The sequence below is a fragment of the Mycteria americana genome, chromosome 2 (assembly GCF_035582795.1).
Source record: "Mycteria americana isolate JAX WOST 10 ecotype Jacksonville Zoo and Gardens chromosome 2, USCA_MyAme_1.0, whole genome shotgun sequence".
Lineage (NCBI taxonomy): Eukaryota > Metazoa > Chordata > Aves > Ciconiiformes > Ciconiidae > Mycteria > Mycteria americana.
The window spans coordinates 95,813,986-95,833,465 of NC_134366.1; the positions used below are offsets into that span (position 1 = coordinate 95,813,986).

The 19,480-nt window shown below is 43.1% G+C and overlaps 1 protein-coding gene and 1 non-coding gene across 3 annotated transcripts in view; one reads left to right on the forward strand and one right to left on the reverse strand.

The window, feature by feature from the left end:
* Positions 1 to 10,262: 10,262 nt before the first annotated feature.
* LOC142406874 (small nucleolar RNA SNORD123) lies at positions 10,263 to 10,331 on the reverse strand. The gene has a single exon (XR_012774752.1). It is a non-coding gene; the product is annotated as a small nucleolar RNA SNORD123 (small nucleolar RNA).
* Positions 10,332 to 14,422: 4,091 nt separating this feature from the next.
* Positions 14,423 to 19,480, forward strand: part of SEMA5A (semaphorin 5A) — a 348,813-nt gene continuing 343,755 nt past the window's right edge. The window contains exon 1 of one of the 2 annotated variants that reach the window (XM_075494040.1): positions 14,423 to 14,590. The gene's annotated coding sequence lies outside the window, so the exon portion shown is untranslated. Of the gene's footprint in view, positions 14,591 to 14,915; positions 15,062 to 19,480 lie in introns of those variants that run through there. The other variant, XM_075494041.1, reaches the window with a different exon arrangement.

Sequence of the window (19,480 nt, forward strand, 5' to 3'; positions counted from 1 at the left end):
ATTGATAGGATACTTGATGGATAGGATACAAAGCTTTCGTGCCATATTTCAAAGACAAGATATAGAAATTCTTTGAATATTAAAGAACTGTGACTCGGACATGCTTGGGTATTTTCAGTGGTAGTGATATTTATGCAAAAAAACCTCTGTAGCCTAGAATACTGGTGTTAATAGCCTTTTAAATTAACAGTGATGTGTAAATTGGTGGAGCCTTTACAGTATGAAGAATAACCTTGGTCAGCCAAAACTCTTCTACAGAAGCCACACTGAATTAAACTGATATAAGGAAATAGCTTGTCTTAAAAGCCCAGCCCTGTCCTGCAGCTACTTGGTAAACATAGTCTTTGAGTATTCCCTCTCTTCTGTCTCCCAAGTAGCTACCTGTTCAGCTTTTCTCTTAAATCTCTGAATAAAGGGGAAGGAAATGTAGACAGCTATGAACACACTGTATGTACTGGAAGCAATGACCCAGTCACACTTTCATACTCAGTATTAATTGAATCTCTGAAAACAGGAATTATCAGAAGAGAATCAAGTGCCTTGAAAGGATATTAGTCCTGGGTTTTGTTTGTTGTCAACAATATTCTGTTTTCTTGTCATTTTTATAACTTTTTATGTTTCTCTTTTTATTTGTAAAGATTTCTTCCAAGTTTTTTCAATGTATTCAAAAGCCAGAGAGACTTATTACATGAAGAATTTCACTAAGCTTTTCCACAAAAAGAGTTATTTCTTCATCCACCTTTCTTTTCATCATAAGCCCCCTTATTAGTTTTCCTCATTTATCTCAGATAGTACCGAGGGGCGTTTTGGAAATTGTATTTTTATATAAATTAACTTATTAGTATTATTTGTTTGGTTAAAATGAGGAATAAAAAGTATGTGGAAATGCTGGCCAACCTATTATCTAGGAGATTTGTGTGTCTGAAATTTTAATGTTTAGCACGTCTTGACCAAAAGCATTAAATCATGTGTTCCTTACATGTTTTAAATTGTGGCCAGTTACAGCTGTAACTAGAAGCTGAAACGAGTTGCACTGATGCAAGCTGTGAGCTAGTCTGGCATTGTGCATTCACACTTAATGGTTGTCATTGGTACAGTTCTGTCACTGGACTTGCAGTTCCTAAGTAACCACAGCAGAGCTCTAGAAATAACCAGACTCACGATCTGACCATTGTTTAAAGCACTTGAATGCCAGTTGTAATTTTGGCTTGTATTTTTGGGGCACAATATCAAGCTCAAAAAGTTCTTGTCAGTATTCATCGCTGAATCTTAAACTTACGGCTCAAAATGATCATTTTGAACTGAATTAGTAATAATGTCTTAGACTCTGATGCTGTTCATCAAGGAAGTAATCCAAGCTGTAGAAAATGGTTTGGAAATCAAAACCCTCTGTGTAAAGGTGGTAATCCTGACAATTTTTGTGGGGTTTTTTTTTCAACTCCATCAAAGATCAGAGTAGAATGCTCTCTACATTTGTAGGTATAGCATTTTGTTGCATTTTGTTGAAGTGCTTGTAATACTAATTTTAGCATTTCTGTTTAATGCAATCTGATGAAAATTCATCTGTTATTCTTCATGTACTGCAAGAGGCACTTGAGCATACACTGATGATACCGAGTTATTTTGGGTAGCAAAGATGAAGAGCAACTACAAATTCTGCAGAAAGACCTCAGAGAGTAGCGTGAGTGGATGATTAAGAGGGGAGATGAAATTCCACGCATGTAAGTGTAATGGGATGCACACAGAAGGAAACAACCCTAACTTTGCATGAGCAGTGATGGATTCTGAAGCTGCTGTTGTCATTCAGGAACAAGATACTGGAGTTGCAATAGCTACTTTTGTGAAAACCTCAGCTCAGCTCTCAGTGGTCGTCAAAATAGAAATGAATGTTAGCAATTAGTAGAAAAGGATAAAAAGCAACCCAGAGAACCTCCTGTTGCTTCTGTATGAGGTTTAATGCTATATAAATCCATAGCATGCCTAAGCCTAAAATGCTGTTTGCAGTTCTGATTCCTCCTGTCTCAAAAAGAATATAGTAGAAGTGGCAAGGATACAAAAAAGTGGTGGCAAGGTGACCAGCCCCATGAAATCACTTCTCCATGTGAACTATATAAATTACGCAAGGCCCCTCTACCTGAAAGAGACTGAGAAGACAACAAATTGAGATTCAAAGAATTGTACGAGGTCTGGAGAAGGCAAATAGGGAATGAGTAGTCACTGTGTGTTATGATACAATGACAAGGGGAACTAGGTTGGAAGATGTTCAAAACAAAAGAAGTGTGCCTTTTCAAAACATACCTCAACTGTGGCATTCCTCACCCTAGGATGCTGTGGATGCATCAAGTCAGTGATGGAATAAATTATGGAAACATAGGTCTATGAAAGACTGTATAAATGCACTCAGATCCTGTATTACTGGATGTCTGTAAGTCATAAATCACTGATGGCAGCTGTATGTTTGCCTTGCTAAACTCTTTCTTAAGCATTTGATATGGGTGACCATCAGAGACAGGATACTTAGGCTAGATGGATCATTGCCCTAATTCCAGCTCTTACACTAAAGAATCTGAGTCTCTGGGTGGAGTGACTATCTGAATATTTTTTGGGAAAGGATGGGTGGATTTCAGGCATAGTACTGAGAAAACATTTCATTATTTGGTAGGCACAATGAAGGGTGACTTTTTTTGCCTTTTCCCTTTTCCTTACCATTCACTTTTTTTGTACCTTACTGCTTTTCCTCATCTGCTTGCTTTTAATCTCTGCTCCTCTTTCATTTCTTTTCCTTTGTAACAACCCTCCAGCCCTAAACACAAAATAGAAGTAAGCACCCACACTAGTGTATATACTCTGTGAAGCGTTTCCAGCTTTCCTTCTTTGTTCTTGGCTTTCTACTGTGGAGCTGAGCTGAGCATAGCAGAGTCTGCGATCTTCCAGCTATCAGGCAGCATCAGGAGATGCCGTAGGGGGAGATTTGTAGGGAGTTACGATTCCTGTTTAATGTTGTCCTCTGTCATTATTATTTGCAGAAGAACTTGCAGTCCATTGTACGCTTGTTCACCTAGTGTTTAGAGATCAACTTAAAAAGCGGTTCCAGAGCAATGGCACTGTCCGAGCTCCTGGTCCAGCATCAGCGGCTGGCACCCTGGTGGGATCCTGGGGGAGTCAGCCTTGTTTGTACTGGATCTGTTATGCTTCCACTACGCTTTCAGCGTTACACTAGCAATAACAAACATTTGGAGGGATAAAAGTTTTTCTGTTTTGATCCAGACACTGGTGCAAAGCTCTTGTTTTTTTCCAAGATGGAGCTTTTTTAATAAGGTCACCTTGAATTGAACTAACACAAACAAGTGGGGCATTGATGGATTTTCGGAAGTGGTGTACTGCTTCCTTTTAAGTGGGGGGAATAGAAGTTGGCCTATGGCAAGCTCCATTGAAAATCCAGTATTTAAGTCTTGTTATGCTCTCATTATTCTTTTTAGAAAGTGTTTTAAGTGATATATACATACATAGCACAACATTTTCCCCCTTCTCTATTCTGAAATAATCAAAAATTACTTCGGTAAAAGACAGGGAATGTTTTTGAAATGAGAGATGCGACGTTAATTTGGCCTCCACTCCTCTGCCTTGGCATTGGAATAGTAATTCATTGGCAAGTTAAAACATTCCCTTTTAGCTCCTGGTGACCCAAACTAGTTTGAGCCCACAAGCCATCAGTTTTTCTTCATTTACCCTTCCTTCCTTGAGGCCATTGCTATTGATTTTATAACAAGCAGGGTCTGGTATCGTCAAACCCAGCTGTACACATGCTGAGTGATTGCTGTGACATAACAAATTACATTTTCCACAGGCTTTAGTCAAATGTGTTTTCATTTATAATCTTACCAGAAAAAAACAATCAGAAGGACTTGTTCATTCCTTCAGCACTTTAATTTCAGTTACAGGGAAGGGAGTTGTAAGAAAAAGGAGAAAATAAATACCAAGAAAAGACATATGTTTGTCAGGTAATTAATTTCTGAGAAACAAAATGTACCCTTAAGGATATTTTAATTTGATATAGTTAGACACTCCATTCCTAGGTCCTGGCAGTGTTATGGGATTCTCAGATCTGTATATATGACCATAATATCTGAACACCTATGGCTTTTTCCCCATCAGATTTGAAGAGTTTATCTGTAACAGTCTCCCCAGAAAATCACAGTGTGTAACTTTCTATCAAACAGAAGGACTGTTATAATTTTTTTTATATAACAGTAATGCCCATTGGTAGATCCAAGCCAAACCAGAGTCCTGTTGTGCTAACCACTGAGTAAATGCACAGAGAGAGATAAACTCTTCTGTGCTTTCCTAAGGTATGATATTTATGGATGACAATGCGGTGTCAGCAGTAACCAGTATCGTTGTGCTCTTAAATAGATCAAAAAACTGTACTCCTGATGTTACGTAGTTATCAAACATAGGATATATGTTAGTTATCTGTATTTTTGGATGAGTGATCTGAATTTGAGAACTGAAAGGAAAGCTATCGTTTAAAGTGAGAAGACACAATTCTGATTTTCTTTCATGATCTCAACTAACAAATCCAAAGAGTATTTTGCCACCCTCTAATTCTTTGCTTGTTGATTTCTTCAGTTGTGTTTGCTATACAGAATATGCATTTGAATTTTCTTTTGTGCGTTTCTTCATAAAGAGTTCCATGCAGAATGTAATTGATTCAGCCTTAAAGGGTACTTTTGCATGCTGTGTCAGTTCTAAGACTTGCAGTGTACTGCAAGATGTCACTAAATACAGCAGGAACTTTGAGCTTTATTAATTTACAGTATCTATTAGTTTTCCTCTAATTGCAAATCCCGTTGGTGTGCAACAAAACGTAGGCACTTCATTTCCTTAAAAGGCTTTTGGTTGTATCAACCTAGAAATGATAGACCCATTCTTGCTCCCAGTGAAGTCAGGAAAAAAAAATCTTTGCCAAGGATTTGCTGTTGACCAAAACTTCAAAATGTTTACAGATGCTCTTACTGCATCTAGCAAGGAAGAAAGATCCCATTGAGTCAGCCAAGCGGGAGGCTCTTCCTGACAATCTGCTGTACAGAATGTCCAGACATTCCTGATGGCAGCTCCATGCCTGCTGACCCTGGGAACGTCAACCATTAAACGTTGAGTAGAAGTGTTTGGAAGTTATGTTAATCTTGTAATTTCTCAGCTGTTGTGAAATAAAATTATATAAACAGCAGTACTCTATCCGTTCACATTGCTTTTGGTCACAGCAGCAGAATGAAAGCTTTTATGACCATAAAGAACTTTTCCAGTTCATACACTTTTTGCCTCAAACAATAGAACATCTCTCCAGTTCCTTCTCTAAAAGAAAAAAAATAACAACGTGAAGTTTAGAAAACCATCAAGACCAAACCTGAGTTCCTACACTGAACTCCCTGAACCAGTAAAAAGGCAACAAAATCGACCATCTGATGCATCTTTTGGAGCCGCTCTGTGCTTAGTTCCTCCAAGTGAGATGGCTTACTGAGGCCACTTCTTTTTAAAAAGAAGGGTATCTAAATGTGGCTATCCTATACAAATATCTAGGCTTTGTTGCCCCTCCTTTTACAATAGTGCTTCACAAATCAGAAGAAGAAAAATTAGGTTAATTAAATAAACATTCAAAGATCAAAGATTATTATAGAACATATTTATTTGCTGTTTTTTCATTACACTTTTACAATGCAAATATTTGCTTTGTTGCTCTAATTTGGGAAAACTTATACATCTAATTAAAAAAAAAAACCCACAACAAAGAAGTTGCTTTACGAAAATACAATGTCAGGACTTAAAAAAGCTTCAGTTTTTATCCTGGTTGCCTAAAATGATGATTAAGCTATCAGTCAATCTCTGATAGTCTTTGAAATCACTGAACAGTCCCATCTGGACCACAGAGCACATTTGTAGCCCCTGGCAGCCTCTCAGAGGCAGCGTGCATGGTAGCTAGTGGTCAGCAGCAGTCCACTGGTCAGTCAGCCAGTACCCAGCATGGAGCTCTAGCCTGGTCATCACGCCTGTCCCCTGCTCGGTGACCAGCCAGGCTGGGGGGTTAGGCTGGGAGGGTAGGAGGCCAGAGGACACGGGGAGAGCGCAGAATGTGGGGGATGGAGGAGCATAGTTCACACATTTCCCAGCATATGGAAAGCAGGAGGACCTGAGTGTTTCGCCATTCGGACATAAGACAGCCTAAGGAAAGCAGGCTTCAATAGAGCTTTTCACGGAGCTGCTTGTTTCCACGTGCAGCTGCCATGACATTGCATTTGCTTCTGTCTCATGGAGAAATCACTATGTAAAACTCTCCCAGAACCGGATGCTAACGAATATGTGGCAGATTTTTTTTTTGCTAGACAATTTATCATGCTACAACCAGAAGCTGCCAATCATCTACGATGTTGAGTGACTGCCTGCTTTTCTCCTATGCGTATACACTTTGGAATGAACATGTCTCTTCATTTGTGCTAGTTATCCACTTTTACTAAGTGCTCAAAATGAATGGCTTTGAGAAGATTTTTCTTCAGACAAGTCCTTAACTTTAGAATTAGTTCCTATCTTTTGGTCTAAGTTGCTGTGTCTTTGGAGCATAAATACATAGCCTAATTTTGTGTAAAGTCAAGAATGTTGGCAGGCATGGAGGCTTTGGGATGCAGTTGGATGAATGTTATTTTTTTCTCCTTTTTTCTTGAGATAATTCAAGTTTTTTTCCGCTTGTTGATGAGTCCTATTATTAGCACTCTCCTTTTGGTAGTAGAAGGAATTGATTATTAGAATAAAAAAGATAGTGTTAGCCATGTAGCTCCTATGTATTTCTTCCTTTACTCACTCTCTTCTTTTAAATTAGAATCTCTGTCCACAGCTGCCAAACCCGACTGAAATCTGACATTTTAATGCAAATTATTTAATTAACAGTTTTGGCATGCTACAACTGCTTTTAAAAGTTTAGCCTTTAAAGTCTTTGTAAACATATGGCTGACAAAAGAACCAACGCTGAACAACCTTATTTTGTTTATACAGCACCATCAGTGCACACTCCCCCCCGCCCCCCCGCAAGCCCTCAGCTTCTGCTCTGAATTGAGAATGTCCATTAGAGACAAGAGGTACTTCAAGGCGTGTGGACATCACAGTCTTGATCTCCTTTTGGTATCTTCTGGTGTGGACATCACAGTCTTGGTCTCCTCTTGGTATCTTCTGGAAGCATTTAAAGTGTGACGGTGGACTTACAAGGTTAACATTGGTTTCAGTTTCCTTCCTCTAACCTGGTCTCTTTAATGAACGCCCAAGTCCAATTACATAGTAAAAAAACTTAGTAATGTAAGTGGAACTGGGGCTAACTGAAAAAAAACCAAAAAAGTGGCTCTTGCTCTTTGATAGCATGTCTGGATGTCCCTCCTCCTGCTAAGTGTTTTGCAATGAGGCTTATTTTATGAAACTTTTTGAAAATCAAATTTTGAAAATCAAATTCTGGCTTCTTGAAGATGACTCAGGCTAGGTGTTCCCTTCTTCAGCAAAATCTCTTACATGTTTTCATGTGTCCAGCCAAATAATTAACACATTATATTTTTAATAGAGCAGTTTTTATTAAGTAAAATACAAAGAAAAACATTAACAACATTTTGAATGCGTAACTGATTTAAACAATTTCAGTAATTACAACTGTTTCAGGCTATGGAAAGCAATAAGACGATACAAATTTAATAACTGAACTTATACCAAACATCTGACATTAGCAGAATGCTAAGGGCAGTAAGTCAAACACTCAAATGTTAGGTAGTACTAGAATCAGGATCACCAAGTGCATATTAATTCCATCTTCCTGTAATGCTACTGCTGCCTACTTTTGCTCATCAGGGAACATCATCTTCCTGATACCCTGAACTGGCAAAGTCACAGTGCAGGCTGATGTATGCATACTTGAATGAAAAAACAACTTATAGCAGAAAATAGCTGTACACCTTTAAATGGACTGCCTGCAATCAACAGATGCACCCTGCTTCGCCAGCGAAGTTCACAGCTGTTTGGGAAATGGTGGGATCCCTTTGGTTTGAGCATTGCTTTGGGACAGAGCGCTGCATGAAGGCTAAAGGTATGACTGCGGAGAGTTCAGCTCAACACAGATTTTTGGTGCTACTTAATAGGTGACTTTTGAAAAACATTTAAAAAATGACACTTGTGTACTTATAGGAGGGATTTGGGGCAGTGATCAGATACAAACGGGGCATTAACAACAGCGTGATGTGAGACCAGTATCCACTATCCCTACTTCACCGCCCACAGCATCTGCTCTTGTAAATGACACTTGGTAGGGGGATTTCCCTCATGTATGTTTAACACTTACATGTTTGACCTTGAACAGAGACAGGCGGAACAGGCTAAATCTACCAATGCCAACCGAGGTGCACAAAACCCTTGCCGGGCTGCGGGCTGGGCTTCCTTTCAAGTCTAGGATGACACAGGTACCTCCTTCTACTGCTATTGCTCTAGTCCGGCATGAGTTAGCCTAGTGATGGGACAGAAGACCAGAGACTGTGACGGGGGTGCTTTAGTATCCAAGTAAAATCAGCAAAGTAAATGAATTCAGAAGGTGGGTTTTGTTTGTTTTTAGTTTCTCAGTGATAAACACTCAGTAGTTTTAATTTATTTTCTCTTTTGCCTTTGCCTAATACTACTTCTATAGCCACTTTCAAGTTGTTAGGCATTTCGGTTTTTAACAATTCCAGACTAAAAAGACTGGTTTTAAATAACGCCTTCTAGTTTTTTGCTAACAGGCAACTGAACACAGTGTAGGAGCAACTGAGGAAACTATCACTTGAATTGGACTTGTAACTTTTATTGCTGCTACTAAATGATCTGATCTGATCTGATCTGATCTGATAGGGAATGCATGGCTGGAAAAATGTATCTATTATAACATGCCATGCATCTTGTTAAGCTCATGCCATGCATCTTGTTAAGCTCCTGACTGTCTTACTTCCTACGTAAACCCTCTTGACAAATACTTCTAGCTTATTGTGTTCACTGTGAGTCTTAGAGAGTGAAAGGGCAGAGGGTGAGTGACATCTTGGTCACACAAATATGCTGTCTGGGTTTAAATAAAGGGGTAAATGAACTCTCATTGAGGATAGTCAGTGGGACTCTTTATACGAAAACCCTTTTCTGATTAGTCTTTTTTTCTTCATTTCAATTCAATTTACATGCGTTTTTTAGTGGATTTAAGATATGCTCAAAGCAAAACAAAAATGTTCACACAGGAGTTTGCCCTAATTTAGCTAAATCACTTTTTAGAAGTGACTTAGGGGCTGGCTTACTTGGAGAATTTACTATGAAATTCTTGTGCACGGACAACTCCACCATCACTTCCCATGCCATACTCCTCGCTGCCTGTTCGGTGTGCTTTCACGGGGTAAATGTGATTTAGGGCTCCTAATGCTAGATAAGTGTCACAGAAATGTTGCCCAAGTATGAGGGCTACACAGCTGGCTAACATTTCTTCTAAAAATTGTGATGGTCTAATTCTGTGAAGGCAGGAGTTACGCCAAGTATCGCTTCTACCCTCATGGCCCCAAAAAGGCCAGCACAAAAGCCTGAAGTCCAGATAGATAAACTCTACATCCTGTGCTTTAGATCATTTGGCAGTGACAAGGTCTTATATATGTGCTCTTTATCCAAATCCCACTTGTACTGCTGGGTGATGTAGTAACACAGGAATCCAACATTAATGAGTACGGCCCTGCAGACAGAGAGAAGCAACTAATGGATTGCTAATTCATACCCTGGCTTACTTTAAGGAGGTGTCTTGGGGCTAACAACCAAAAAATTAAAACTTAAATTAATCTATAGAAGAAAGTGGTGTAAGGCAGCAGAATACATTATCATCCAAAGTAGAGGAAAAACCACGCTAACATTTTTATTATGTATTAATTTAAAAATCCCTGAATCTTGATTCAAATGTAATAGGACTTATGTCTTAGGTTTGTAACTTTTCATAATTTCAGTCAAATTCTGACCTATTTAAGAGACCGGAGTTATTAATATTTGCTATTATTTCTACTCCTCAAACTTTTTGGCTGGATTTCGCCAAGGTTTTCTTTGTTCTCACTCCCACCTTCCTCTTCATTTTGAAAGTATCAGTTCTGGGAAGTGGCTGAAAGATAGAAAAACACATACATAAAAATTGTTTGACTGCAGGTATTCATTGTAAAATAATCCTTTTTTTGTCCTGGAGGAGATATGAAGGTGAATCAGGAAATGGATGGCTTTTTCGGATCACATGAATCAGTATCCCAGAATTCATCATTTTCACCAAATATCTGACTACTTTTAGGGACTTGAAGTTAGACGGCCCTTATTTAAGGCTCATATAACAACTTCTTTAAGTGCCTTATCTGTCAGAGACTTTAATGAAAAGAAAGAGGTAATTACTAAAAATCAGCTCGCACATTTATAAATGCAAGTGCACATTTATTCATGTTATATAGTTGTGTCGAAAATGTCACCTTAAGCATTCAGGAAATGAAACCATTTTGTTTATAAGGAGCCTAAATCATACAAATACCATGAGATATAGTACTTTATTCTCCCTTTTGATCACAAATGGTAAATATAAACTCATCAGATGAACATCTAGCTCTCAAAAGCCAGGTAATTTAAAATCTCATCTCACTGTTCCTAATCCCTAGATATGATAGGTACTAGTCAGTGTAGCCTTTAAACACAGCACGTAACACAAGACAATAATTTGACAGAAAACAGGAGAGAGTTTGTAACTCTGGCATTTATTTCCCTGTGATTTATAGCAAGTATTGCAGTGGTGTCTTTTGCTAAGACAATTACAATTTTGCTCAGTCTGGACTTGTCTTGTGCCTGCTACTGGGAAATGCGTTACTGGGCTACAGCCTTGCACGTCCTGCTCTTTAACAGTATACTTCCCTACTGGAACCATCTGAGGATGACATTCAAATATGGCAGACTCATGGTGATCCAGCCCTGGAAGATGACTTTGCTCAAAGCAAGCAGGCATGCTGAGGACGCACACAACTCAAATGCAGGAAACCAAATACTTTCCTGAATCTCAATGGGAAAAAAGGAAGAAACAGCGATGTAGACCTGATGAACAGGTCTCTCAGCAAGATCACATAAGCAAGGTGGGTTCAAGACACCAGACTGCCCAAACTCTGTGGTCTTTAGCATTGGTTCAGGAAAGGGAGCTTGTTCACATGCACCATGCTCCTGGCTGGTCTGCTCTGGAAAGTTTCTGGTTACCAGGAGGGTTTCTCCAGAGTAATAGATGATGTGGTTGAAAAAACAAAAGCAGGCAATTAACTGTGAGATTTCAAAGTTTTTCTCTGCATGTTTCTCATGAATTGAACAAAAATAACTAATGTTTTCAATGGAGCAAAAAACCCAAAACTGAATGAAAATAAAGCCTTTGAACTCTGTCATTGTGAAGCAAGCAAGGTCTTTTCCCTACGATGGAAGCATAGCTCAAGGCTCAGTTTCACTGAAGCTAACTCCTCCCTCCTTTTTTTCTTCTTTTCTCTTTCTTTTTCCTTTTAACCTAACTTAAACTTTGGGCTTACAGTATCTGACTTTGTTTTTCTAAATGATGAAAGACAGACATACTGTCCAAGGTGCTCTTGATGGGTAATGTGAAGACAGGCCTTCTCTTACACCATGGCTTTCCCACCTAAACAGATGGAAATCCACCCCCTTCCCTGCTTTCTAACACTCCTTATATCCTGCCACCACAGGGAGGAGCTGAAATCTGGCTTCCCACCAAACTGGCCAAAAGCCTGAAGGTGCTGGGCAGCCTTTCCTTGTCCAACTGCAGTACCTTACCGCTTTCACATGCTGCCATCCCTTAACAGGCTAGGCTCTATTTTGTTGCAAGGAGGGCTCAAGAACTAGCAACAGTGAGAAATACAACGACAGGAAAATACAGGGCAGAGGAGGAGGTGATCCATACTGGAAGGAAGGCTGGATGGAATTGGCACTTGGTCCTCTCAGGATTTTCTTTTCCTTCCTTAAATTAGATAGTAGAGCTTCTCCTGCTTCTTTCTCCCCTACCCTCAGCGGCCACAATACTTCTAGATTATGTTAGGATACCCTTATTTATTTTGGTTACAGTAACCAGAGGCTTACCCTGGGATTGAGACACCACTGCGCAAGGTACCTGTACAGACCCAAAAAACTCTCAGCCACTACTTGCAAGAGTATGTCTGGGGATTGCTTTGCCTAAAATTGCTTGTCTCACTCAACTAATCCGATTTAACTCTGCACTTAGACATAGCACAGAGTAACATGTAACATTAAATAACTTCACATTTTGTAGCTTTATTTCAAACATGGTTAATCTCACGGCCAGTTTCATACGTCTTTGCCCATAAGCTTCTCAAAATAAAATAAAATGCAATAGAATTAATCATTGACATCACTACTGTTCCTCCATGAGATTGGTAGTTAGCTATAAAGCACATGACCTGAAACCTCTGGGGATGATACAGAGAAAGTATGATTCCAGTGGGATTTTCCTTAGGATGTAATGTACATCATTAATCCAGTATCATCTAAAGCTATAAATGTTGTGGGGTTTTTGTTTGTTTGTTTTACATATATGTCCATTGGTTCATAGCCAAACCACAGAGGAATTGTTAGGGGCTAAAATGTACATCATTCCAGGGGCTAAAATTTTGATGCTTTTTACTGGCAGTTGGTTTTGCATACGCAGGTCTTACTTTTCACAGATAAAGAGTGGATGTTTGGGTTTTTTCTTCCCAGCAGTTGGAAAAACAAGTATATCTCCTCTTTAAAAAGAGAAAGTCTAAAGTTATTGTAATAAGTGGAGATACATACAAAGCATGGGACTTGCTGATGTGAACAGATACATCTTAAAAACACTCCAAACAAGTTAACGGAGTATATATGTGAATTGTCCTATACCTGCAGTTACTTTGATGACAATTTTTAGACATAAAATGGATTCTTTTATTTCCTATACAAGTATTTTCCGGAGCTGAGGAAATTTCACAGGAAAGTGATCCTACATAAATATACATTACATTGGTGTCTTACAAAACTGTATTGTTATAAATAAGGAAACATCCTTGACTGTCAGGGTTCCATTACATGACTGTAATGGAAAAAAAGTTTGGCCTTTAGTGTTTGCTTTTGTGGTTTGGATTTTTGGTTTTGTTGTTTTTTTGGTTTTTTTTTTTTTTTTTAATACCAAGAAGCAATCAGAAAGACTGTTCCAAATTCCAGAGCTTCATTTTTAATGATAATTTCAAACTTTCATTAACTTTTCTCCTTGAACACGTTTCTTTTATAACATAGCCAAATTAACATTCTCCCTTGAGCTGGCTGTTTCAGGCAATTTGGATTTGCAACATTTTGGCTTGCAGATAAGTTTTGATTCTAGCTGTTTTAATTAAGTATATTTTTATAGGATTACTCTAGCATGGATCAATTCCATGGTTTTGTTTGTTTTAATAAACTCTCAGTGCTTTTAGTCTTCTAAATGGAGGTCTCGCTGCGAACAACAGAACTCAGTCTCTGCTGCGGTTTGTAGCAGAAACGTGCAAACGCTGCCATAAAGGAAAGAAAACTTTGATGGAATTCATTAAAATACATGTACGAACAAAAATACCCTCCTGGTTTAATACAGATGGGTTGGCTAAACACAAAGGCATGCGTGGAAAACACCGTGAGCGCGGAAATGCAAACGTACGTACCTGGGGGAAGATGCTTGCGCGCCGCGGCTGCCAGCCCCGCAGTGCCACGTCTCACCGCCCCACTCACGCCACGGGACCTTTATAGGGAACTCTCCCAGGGCCTAAAAATAAACTTTCGGGGCTGACACGGCGATCCGTGCCGTAGAGGGAGGGGAGGGGAGGGGGCGGAGAGGGACTCGCCGCAGGCTTTTACGTGGTCGCAAAAATGTCAGCGCCGCGCTCCCCCGCGCCGAGCCGCGCCGCGCAGCGCAGCGCAGCGGGGGCTGGCCGCTCACCCGCGCAGCGGGACGGGGCCGGGGCCGCGGCCGCCGGTGCGCGGCTCCCGCTGCCTGCGCGGTTCCGCGCCGGCCTCCGGAGGCCCGGGCCGGGACGCTGGGCTTTGGCTCGCCGGCTCCCGGCGGGTGGGGGGCGGCGTGTGCGGGCGAGCGGGGAGCCGGCGGCGGGAGCGGGCTCCCGGGCCGCTCCCGTGCCCCTCCCGCCCCGGGGCAGCCCCGGCAGCCGCTGCCGCCCGGCTCTCCTTCGCCTCCTCTACCTGCTGCGCCCCGGCTTCTGCCGCGCCTCCCCCGGCCCCAGAGCCCCGCTGGGCGGGGAGACGCGGAGCCCCGGGCACCGGCCGGGAGCGCCGCGCCCTCCCACCCCGCGGGAGCCCCTGCGGCCCCCGGCCCCCGCCGAACTGCCCCTCGCCCGCCGCCTCTCCCTGCCTCCCTCCCTGCCTGCTGCTGTCGCTGCTGCCGCTCGCCAGGATTTGTTGTGCTTAGTTGTGCTGGCGCTGGGGCGGCCCTGCTCAGAGCTGATCGCGAGGAGAAGCCTCAGGTCATGCCTTCTGGGCTGCGGTAAGTAAGGCAAAAAACAGAAACAAAATAAAAGCAAAACACCGACAACCAAAGCCCAAGCACAGATATCTCAACCGGTTGCAACTTCTCGGCTGGCCCGGAGGGGGGAGCGCGGGGGAGGGAAGGGGGAGTAATGCGAGATCGCCCCAGCCCGGGGCAGCCTCGGCCGCGGGCTGCGCGGCCACCCGCGCATCGCCGGGGACGGGCGGCCTCCGCAGCCGCCCCGGCTGCCGCTGCTCCGCCCCCGCGGCGGGGCGCCGGGTCCGGCCGGCGGGCGGGCGGGCGCGGGGGGCGGCGGGCGAGGCGCGCAGCTGCCGCGCCGCAAACTTGGTGGGAGCGAGCGGAGCGCGGGCGGCGCGGCGGGGCTGCGCGGGGCGAGGCTGCGGCCATGGCGGCCTGAGGCGGCGGCGCCGCGCCGGGGAGTGGGGCAGCAGCGCCCGCCTGCGCCGTGCAGCCCTTCGGCGCCTGCAGGTAACCCCCTCCGGCCCCTCTCCCCCCGCGCCGTGCTCGGGCTGGGGCGGCGGGGCCGTCGGAGAGCCGCGGGGATGGCGCGTCCCCGGCCGCCCTCTCCCTCCCCGCGGCCGCCTCGCGTGGGCTCCGCGGGGCTGCGCCACCGGCTCCGCCGGGGCAACCCGGGGGGGCGAGGGGGCCGGCCGGGGTCTCGGCCGCCGCAGCGGCAGGGTGCCGGCAGGGGGAGCTGGGAGCGAGCGGAGCGGAGCGGCGCGGCGGGGACGGTGGCGGGGAGCGCTGCCGGCGGTGGGAGCCCGTCTCGGGCATTGCCCGGCCCCACCCCCGAAAGTCCAGCGAGCCCTTCCGAACGGGCGGCCGTTCCCCCCGAAGACGGTGCCGTTTGCTGGGGAAAAGGAAAACCAGCCGGGCAGGCAACCGTATCGCAACGGGGCTGAAACCCGAACTGCTGCCCTCGGCGCAGCGGGAGCCCCCGCCCCGCGCCGGTCGCGCCCGTGGGAGGGTTTGCTCGCCCAGGAGCGTGAGGTGCGTTGCGGTCGCTGAGCGCTGGCTGCGGGAGGGCAGCCGGTGGCCCCGAAACGTTTTGGAGGGGTTTTGTCACACTTCGGCAAGTGAAGTTTGCTCTGCCTCTTCTTCTGGTGAGAGCGGAGGAGAAGCGGCGTGAAGGGCACCGGCAGTTGGCTGAGAAACGTGGGGTTTTCAGTGGGATTTTCTTGCAGCACGATTTGAAGCCCCAGTGCACGTTTGTCGTCGCCGTTATTTAACCGGACTGGCTTCGGTCTGTGGCGTAACCGTATTTTGGCATTTTCTGAATTGCGGAGTTTGAGTTACCGTTCTGCCATGACACAGGAGGAAGCACCTCGGTCTGTTGTATTAATCCATCTTTTTGTGAAGGTTGCTTACCAGATGAATGACAGCTGTTAGGGTTTGGTCTGTCATTCCAGCTGCTAAGGATGCACGGTAGAGTGACACACCGATAGTCTCCCCGGGATCGTGCCTGGGGGGCAGCAGGGCTGGGGGGAGCTGTCAGTGCATCCGTTCCTTCAGCAAACCGACCTGCTGGCAGCAGAGGTCTGTGCATGCATGCACACGCACCCTCGCAAAGATGGTTAGAATTTGCAAGGTTACAGCTAAGAAAAACATGCTGAAACTAAAAACTGTTGTTAAAGTTATAGTAACAGCGTGCTCCTGCAGCCCTAAGGTAGTGCATTTGAAGACCGTATTTTCTAAAAGCTGCCTAACCGCTCTTAGTTTGAATTTTTGTGTGAAGGGCTGATGTGATGCTAGCCCAGCTAGAGCGCTGTAAAAATAGAATTTTCCATAATGGATATTGCACTCAAATCTTAGTTCTAGCAGTTTCAGTGTCTTCTGGTTGTTACGTGAGAGTCCGACTCAATTTAGCAAAGTTTGACTTACAAAGAATTGTTGAACTCGGTGATGTCATATATCTGATGCCTACTCAATCGAACGTGCCTTGCTGCCTTGAAAGGCTGAGGTATGGCCTTAGGTACTTTGCTTAGCCTAGTGAAAGATTTTGGTAGACTTCTGTATTTTGTGCTGTGTTCCCGCCTTCCTCTCCAGCAGGTACTGATGATCTAACTTTATTACATTTACTAATGGATTCATCTCATTTTCTCATTTTAATGCTGAACAGCTGTGAGGAGTCCTGCTGAGAGCTAAGGCTTTGCTCTGGAGGGTGGCAGTTTACTTTTCTGTTGGAGAGGTTGTTTTGAACTAAGTAGTGTAAACACTTGCTTCTAAGTTGTACTGCTTATTGCTTAGGATGTTGTAACAGTTTTGTTTTGGTTGAGAAGGCTGAAGGCATTAATATCTGTAGTGTCTCCTTTCTTTTAATCTTTAACCAGTGCTGTTTTCTTCAAATAGGTAGTAGGAGCGCTCGTGCACTTTGTAATGATCCATAAACTTTGGTTATATCAGGTTTGTTGTACTCGTTTCCTGTTGGGCAGAGATGCAAAGGGTGGTAACCATGTATTGCTGCTGTTTTCAGAAGAGAGAGAGTTGTGTGGTGGTTTTTTTTCTTTTCCCCCAGCTACTTAGGGAAACCACGTGGATTCTAACTTCTGTTGATGTAGTCTTATCCAAATACAATGTGTTCTTATACAAATACAGGATTTTCACTGAATGAAGTTCATTACTTTCCGGTGAGTAAACTGTACATTACAAGCCATAAACTGCAGAAGTACAACAGAAGCCTCCTGTGAGCTTCAGTTTTGGTGTTGGAGGTTGTGTGAAGGAATTCAGCCAAGGGAGCAGCTGAGCTCCCGGGATGAGCAGGAGCAGACCCTTTTCTGCACTCTGGTCTGCAAGGGCTGCATCACTCCGAGCGTTGGCTGTGGGTTATTTCTATGCTGTAGGACACGTAAGTGGCTAGTTGATAGTACTATCAGTCGATAGTAGGTGCGTACTACTATCGGTTGATAGTGGGTGGGAGGGTGTGTGTAATGCGGTACTGTGTTATTTAACGTAAAGCAGTATCTAGTAATTAGTTAATATGTTGTGATGACTGACTTCTGAATAGCCATGATATATGATTTAGCTCTAGACTTAACATCTGGTTTATGAAATGTCAATATGATCTTGATGTTTGGTAATATATATTCTAAAGTTACTACAGCTCCTGAGATGAATTGGTATTGCTGCTACCGTAATTATAGGAAGCAGCACTGAGGAACTCCTCATTTTCCGTAACATCATTTTATGGGGATGTTTATTTGGAGTTCTTGTCGGTGCTGAATTCTCCAAATTATTGTTAATCAGTCTGTTTCTCTTCATTATCATCCTTTTATCCTCTTTGGCACGTGTATACGTTCCCATTCAGAAACAGTTTTCAGTTACAGACTGTACATTTGCTCTTTCCTAATGTGTTTCAAAAAGCTGTAACTGACTCAAAAGACCGAGGTGCGGGTTGGTTGTTTTTTTTTTTTTTTTTTTCGTGAAACACTATAAACATTTTTCAAACTGACCCTTTTGAGGTGTGTTCGTCAGCTGTTGGCGGTAGGCTGGTTCTGAATTGCAGGCTGCAGCTGTGAGCCGGGAAAGCCAGGTGGCAGTCTGCTCTCTGCGAGTCCTGAGCAGCCCGGGCAGCGGCACCGCTGGCGCTGTGCTGTCGAGGTACAGTTTGCTGTTAAATCTGTTGTTGGTAAAACAGCAAACTGTTTCCAAAAAAGGCTGGGCCCCTCTATTTTAGTTTGCTTCGTAAATGGGTCCGATTATTTATTTAAGAAATTTGCCAGGTTGCATCGAAGTGTAGCACGTTTGCTTAACATTTGTCAGGAAGGTAGCAAATGAAAACCGAGTTAATGACCCCCAAACTGCAGTCTAATTAGTGTCTTGGTCGTGATTATTTTGCTAGAATGTATATTCCAAAGTATAAAGCATGTAAATCTTTTGTCATTTAGTGGATTTGTTTATGCATCTGTTCTCAAATTTGCGTCTTCCTTGAGGTACTTTGACTCAGTCCAATTGTCTGCTGTATAAATCAACTCTATCTCCATACTCATTGTTGTATAAATATATTAATAAAATGAATCTCTATTTGGGGACCTTTTGGGAAGAAATCTGTTCTTGTGTCCCCATGTATATTAGAAAGTCGGGCAACTTCACAAAGGAGGTGATGTTTGTCAGTGACAGTAGCAGAAAGTTGGGATTGATATGAAGTCTGCACTCATGCCTTTGCAGGTGAAATTCTTGAGTTTAACTCAACTGTTAAAACTTATCTTTTCAAAGGTTATCTTTTCTCTTCAAACAGTTTGAACGATTTGTTCTAGAAAAAGTTTTAATGCTGTGTAACGTGTCAGCTGCACTATCATTTCCAAACTTATCTCTAGTTGGCTTTTCTCTGTTACGAAATTTCTTGTGTGATAGCAAGATAATGTACATTTTCATTCCTTTTCCAATTTTTAAAATCAGGATATATCCCGGAGCTCCCGTATACCTTACAATTGTTGGATCTTCATTTCTGACAGAACTGGTCAACCTTTTCAACCTGGCCAACCCTGGGCTACCAACCCTAGTAATGGAAACTGCTGTTTCACTTGGAGGATGTTGATTGAGTAGCTCTGAATCTTTGGCATGTATTTTGCTGATTTTTTTAACTCTTTGCTAGACGAACAGCAACATGCAGCCACTTAGCAGTATTTGTTTGGTTTAGGAGAAGCTTACAGAAATTATAACCTTCAGAATGCTGAAATGCAGCCTGTTGCTGTCCTCTCTGCCTGTAATACTGGGATGCTTTCTTAGGCTTTGCTAAATACATGTGGTGAATGAATTGGAGCATATGTGATGGCTGCAGGATTGGCTTATAATGCGAATTGGATGGCCTGAAGAGATGGGCCACGCTGCAAATTGTGAGATTTTCCCACCTTCTTTTCCCCACCCCTTCTCTGAATTTCAAAATTGAGC